The sequence below is a fragment of the Fundulus heteroclitus genome, chromosome 8 (assembly GCF_011125445.2).
Source record: "Fundulus heteroclitus isolate FHET01 chromosome 8, MU-UCD_Fhet_4.1, whole genome shotgun sequence".
NCBI classification, from domain to species: Eukaryota; Metazoa; Chordata; class Actinopteri; order Cyprinodontiformes; family Fundulidae; genus Fundulus; species Fundulus heteroclitus.
In genome coordinates this window covers 28,215,061-28,221,574 of record NC_046368.1, presented here as the reverse complement: position 1 = coordinate 28,221,574, position 6,514 = coordinate 28,215,061, and positions in this window count along the sequence as shown.

Here is a 6,514-nt window from a genome sequence, read left to right as displayed (position 1 = left end):
TGTTAACAGATATCTTACACCAGACCAATAAAAAGACTGAGGTTATGGTGTTTGGGCCCATTAGTGTTAAATCAGTACCTGACACATGATGCTACAGACCTGGGTGTAATCCAGTAATTTCACACAACCTGTGCGTGTTTGTTCCAGACCACCTCCACGAGTCTGTGAAAAGCAAAGTACCACATCCACAGCTACTCCATCTCCGAAGTATCTTTGGACCTGAGGAGAGCATCACCGTCATTAAAAGCAGAATGCAAATCTATTTGGAAAGGACTACCACGTTTCAAACTAAATGTAGAAATTACATATATGTACTGAAATACCCTACATATATAAGTGGCTCCTGAAAAGGCTGAAATGTTAAATAGCACCAATTGCTGTCCTACTGGAAAAAAAATCTGATTTTGCCAAATAAAGTAAATAAACTACCTTTACTTAAATAAAAAAAAAATAATGAGTGAATGTCAAACTTTCTTCCAGGTCAGGGTATGTGTTGACTTGGAATAATGTATAGGAAGGCAGAAATGGAATGGAAAAGAAGAGAAAACACAGAAATTACAACCCCTGGAAAAAAAAAAGATCAGAAACACCGGAAATCATAATTTGACTTTTGCAAGTATTTGTTTTTAGAAATCCAAAATACAAATGACAGTTAAGATGTAGAAAGAGGTTAAAAAACCCCATCTGAAACACATTTTGCTTTACAAACCAAAAGGGTCAGCTTCCGCCATGGCAGACATGGCAGAATATTTCATAAATGGCACACATTACTCAAAATCTAAAGGCCTTTCTTGACTCTGTGGTGGCATCAACCATCTTTCATGATTTAGTTTGTTGGAGCAGGAACTGATCTACAGCTGAGAGGAAACAGATGTGTGGTAGGCCAGCTCTGTTCCAGGATGCCCGCTTGACCCGGTGCAGGTGGTGGGAGACAGAAGGACTCCAGCAGAAATAAATATCATGGTTGGACAGTGTCTCCTACATGAAGCTGTTGCAGAGCTGGACAGCTCTTTCAATAACAGATTGCTGCATCCTTGTTGCAGAAAGGATCCCCGATCCTTTCTGCAACAAGGTTTTTTTTTTAGCTTGTTTATAACAAGAAAGGATCGGGGATCCTTTCTTGTTGCAGAAAGGATCCCTCAATGTGTGTATACGTATTAATATATATATATATATATATATATACATAATAATATTCCTGTTATTATTCAGACTATTTTTTTTTATTTCCTGTAAATAGTTTGCTTTCTTTGAAGCTGATCGCTATTTTTAATGAATGTACAGTATTATTTTCTTATGTTATAAATTTGAAACTACTGCAGTCTGCCATTCTTATTTTGGATTATTTTTAGCTTTGTGTGTATTTTGCAGCCTCAACTTGCCTTCAGTTTGCTGCCGGGGACGCCTGAATTTCCATCTAAGGAAATAATAAATGATATTTCTATTTCTATCGGTGTTGTATGTCATGCTTGTGAATTGAATAAATATTCTCCAAGTATTTCACACTTCTTCTTGCAGGTGGTCATAATTTTGCCAAAAAAAATCATTTTTTTCTGTTTATTTATTTTGAAGAATTCCATTCAGGCTTTTACTTTAGATTTCCCTGAACAAAACGGCAAAGAAAGAGTTATTTTTTTTTTTTTAGCTTGTTTATAACAGATCTTGCAGATCTCGGTTTAGCAAGTCTTTGTGCTCCTCTAAACGAATGGCTCCTTCGTCCTTCTGTCTTGAAAGGCTGATAACTTGAGCATCTTGAGAGGAAACATGGAACGGGATCGTGTTTAACGTTCCCGACATAGAACATTCAATAGGACTGCTCTTACTCTCGGATGATCTTATTGATTTTTTTTAAACAATTTTTTTTTCTTTTGTGGGTGTGAGAATAAAAGGAGAGAGTATGAAGAGTGGAATATGATGAGGTTTTTTTTTTTTTTTTTTTTTTTTGCTGCTTGAAATGGCCCTGAATGGTTTAACTTCTACCACAGGGGGGCAGTAGAGGAACACTTCCAGTTAACGCTGTCACCCAGTAGGGCTTGATTGTTTTTGGCCTTTTTACAAATCAGATCTGTGTCATGAGTGACAGTGAACTTGAAGCATTCGCCACGATGTGTGTGTGTGTGTCTGTGTGTGTGTTTTCCCTGCTGTTTGTAGTTTGGCCGCTGACAAACGCCGTGACACCTCAGAGGTGAAAGGTGCAAGGAGAGAAGGAGAGAGGAGACACAGAGGAAGGCTGCGGGGCTTTTATGTGGCCGTTTGTCCTTTTTATGTGTCCCTGCCTCTCCTCGACTCTGCGCGCTGCATTGATGCACATGCCTGTAATTGATGGCACCATATTGCTGTGGTGTAGCAGGTTAATGGGGGGCTTGACAGAGCAAGAGAAAGCAGCATGCGACCAGGGATGGAACTTAACCCTTTCACACTCGCGCCACCCTTTCAATCTCCTCCCTCCACCCCCCCCTTTTGCACATCAGTGCATGCAAACACAAATGGAATACAAATATGCCCTGGGTGATTAGCTTGTTTACGATTCCTACTGTTTATCGGCGGTCATGCTAATGGCGGTTTGGTTCATGATCAAGGAAGGCTCAGACAACCCCCCTCCGACTCCGCTTCTGAAAATAAACACACGCCAGCTGTTGGTGATCGCCGCTGTTTTTCGCTCAGAGGAGCCTAAATGTGTTTGACAAAGGTAAACGGCTGGGAATTTATTCCTTCAAAAACTTAGAGCCAGCCCCGCAGTCCTCTCCATCACCTGCAGGGGTCAGTGCATGCCCAAGGTACCACTGGCGTGGCCCTCGGCTTCCTCGGATTTCCAAAGGCATTCCATGTCCAGAAATGATTTTGGGGATGTGTTTATTTTGTTATGAGGGAATTTCTTAGCCTGCACATATTCTTCCATTAAACAGCAAGTGTTATCCTTCTCTCGGGCGTCCCCCCGCGTGCGCCCATGCACGCGAATCTGCTCGTGTACACACTATATGCACCATTAATCAATAGAGAGTATGAGATGATGCCATTGTGTGCGAGGCGAGGCAAGGCGAACGGCGCGCTGAAGAATGAGCCAGTCAAAGCTGTTGGCAAATCATTAATGGAAGGTGTTGGTCTAAACCAAGTTCTCACACCCTCTCTGAGCAAGCTGTTCCCAGGTGACAAAAACCTGGGAAGAGACGCTATTTTAAGAGCCAACATCACACCTCTGGTCCCCTCCTTTATGAAGGAAAAAAAAAAAAAAAAACCCTGTCAGTTGTATTCCCCATTGAATCCCTTCCTCCTCAAGAGCGTTTGGGTGTGGAGGAATATCATCCCATTTTTTTCCCCGTCTGCTCTCTCCAACCTCTCAATAGCCTGTGAACTCTCTCTGAATTTCACTTTCCCCCTGCTCTTGTTGTCTCTCTGCATTCACTCCCCTCTCTAACCCTTTCACTCTCCATCATCCCAGCCCGCCTTTGCAACCCCCCCCCCCCTCCAAACCCCACTCCGCCGCCGTCACCCTCCTCGCCAGGCCGGGCGCAGATTGGCTATTTCCTGCACGCGCCCAGTAGAGCCCTTATCAGCAGTAAAGTGCTGATTGTTGGTCTGTCTCTCAGGCTGACTGACAGTTGGGGCTGCGCTGCTGAAATGCCTGATTTGGTCAATGTTTGTCTGTGGGGCCTTATCTCCACGCCTTATATTAACTGCCTTGACAGTATGTGCAGGCAGTCTCTCTCCATCTTGTTGCACCACCCTCCCACCACCACCACCACCACCACCACCCATCCCTCTATCCTCTGTCTCTATCTCTTTTCACTCTCTATACACTCTCCTCGCTCTACAGTCTTTCATCCACCAGCTAAACATTTTTTTCTCTCCCCCCCCCACAGCTGATCCTACTCTTCTATCTTTGTCCCTTTTGGAGCTGCATCAGCACTTGAAGACCATAAATGTCACTTTTTGTCTTGTTTTAGCTTTTTCTTTATGTTTTCTTTCCTTCCAAAAGCAGCAACAGCGTTAAAACGAAAGGGTCAGTCCACCCAAGTTAAAAGAACAGCTTTTCTTTTTTTTTCTTTTTTTTTTTTTTTTTTACTTATCTGTAGTAGGGCCAAGCCATGCGGATATTCCTGCTTCGATCTGCTGAGCTCTCTGCGGTAAATAGAGGGGAACTGAGTGGCGTTTGTGCAGCAAAAGCTAGAACCTGGTTGCATTAAGAAGCAAAAGTACGGCTTTTCTATGCAGTATTTTCTCACGTCGGAACCACACGTTTCAATATTTTAGTAGGATTTTACATCATAGACCAACATAAAGTACATCATAATTGTGAAATCGGAGAAAATGTGGCTGTAATTATTTTTTGGAGTTATAAAAATCAGTAAAGTTTTAATGTGTGTTTATATTGATGTGCTCTGGGTCAGTACTTGGTACAACTGTTTCATCCAGTCACAGAGAGAGATTGCTGCAAAGTAAATTACTAGAAATATTCTAAGAGGTTTCAATGGAATGTATGGAGAGAAATAAAACCTGAATTTGTCTTTATGATTGTAATGATGGGATTATTTCTTCCTTCATATTAATCAATTTGTGTTGAACTGGAGGTATGTCGATTAACCGGATCGAGCTGATTGGTTTTGTCCATTCGTCTATCTAAAGCTTATTCAGAATGGATGCAGAGTGTCTGTCCCTATCAATTTTCAACTTTTCCCACAGATTCTATATTGCGTTGAGTTCTGCTCTTTGATCAGGCCGTTCTGACAGATGAATATGCTGATCTATACATCTCATTGTAGCATTGGCTGTTTGTTCAGGGTTGTTATCCTGCTGGAAGGTGAACCTCTGCTTGTGTCTCAAATCTTTTGCAGCTTCTAACAGGTCTTCTTCCTCTATTCAGCCCATCTACCCATCTTCCCACCATCTTTGACCAGCTTCCCTCGTCCCTACAGAATTAAAGCATCCCCACTGCACGGTGCTCCGATCATCATGCTTCATCATGGGGACGGTGTCTTCAGCGTGACTTACAGTGATTTTTTTTCACCACTCATAGTACTGTGCATGCAGGCAAAATCTTCACTTTGGTCTCCTCTGATCAAACCCTCTTCTTCCACATGTTTGCTGTGTACCCTTAGCTTGTGACAAAGTGTAAAGTGGATTTTTTTTGTGTTGTGTATTTCTTATAACAAGAGCTTTCATTTTGCACTCTCCCATGATGTTCACACATCCATTTGAATGCTCTATTCTTATATTGGATCGTAGATGTGACTAAATATCTCCCTCCCTTTCTGTGTCCAAGTTCTTTTCAAGCAAATTAATTCTCAGAACATTTTATAAGCATTTGTGCTTTGGAAAAGCTCCTGGCGTCCCCAGCGTAAATGACACCGACAGCCTTGGAAATCTATGAGAAAAAAGGAAGAGATGTATAGAAGAATATTTTTTTTTTTGAGAATAATTTCAACCGCTATTTAAAATAGCTTCCGGCCATCTCTGTGTGGTCCGTCTGAAAGGGCCCCGTATTGGAGCGCATTCTCCAATGTTTGCGAGGTGCCAAGTGAAGTCAGGCAGAACCATGCTCGGCATAGCTGATGGTATGGCTGGCTTGAGGAGGAGAAAGGTAGACGGGAGAATGAGTCATGGTCGTTTCACAGTTCAGCTTCTTTTGAGATGCAACGTTGCAGGTTGGACCATGTGCAGAGTGAAACAAATTCCATCTGCATCCCAAGCTGTGTCTATGGGAAGAAAGAAAGCCAAACCTCAGTGTCCCGACCCTCCACTTACAATAATCACAAAAAAATGTAATATCATTTGATTATTCAGCAGTAGTGATGCAAGGGTTGCAGAGTTCACCGTGGATGGTGGCGCATTTCTACTTCAACGACCGTCTGCGGTGCACGCAGGAAAGCAGCTCTGCGGTTTCACACGGAGGGGATTTATTACCTCACTTTCAACGCCCTGTGGGACCTTTATTAGGCAGAGGTGCCAAGGAAAAAAACAGTTCAAGAGGTTGCTTATTTGAAAAATTAAATATATCGTTTAAAAAATAAATAAATAAACGTAAGCGCAAGTCGGTGTGATACAGTCGACCGTGGCAGAAGTGGAATGGCAGAAGTCCAGACCCGAAGCTAATCAATAAAATCTTTCGCGTTTGCTTTAGAGCGGAAAACATTTAAAAAGACATTCACACAGCATCACCATCAGTTCCGTTCTCCTCTGACTTTTAAATACTCTTTTAATTGATCACTCTTCATGGGATTTACTTTAGTTAAGTAATGCAAAGCCCTTTGTACATTTAGGTCTGAAACAACAGACTACAGTCATTTGAATGTTAAACTAAACATAAATGATCCGTTCTCCACATTCTGTGAAGTGGGGATCAATTGAGAGGTTACAGAGGGTTATTGCCTTACCTGCAGTAGATAACTCTATCGCTGTCTTTTTCTTGAAGAAACAGGGATTATTTTTTTTCCAGCTAGAAGCTGCTCAAAGAGGACCGTTAAAGTAACTTCAACTTGGAAAATGTCTTTTCATTTCACGCGGACGCTATTTCATA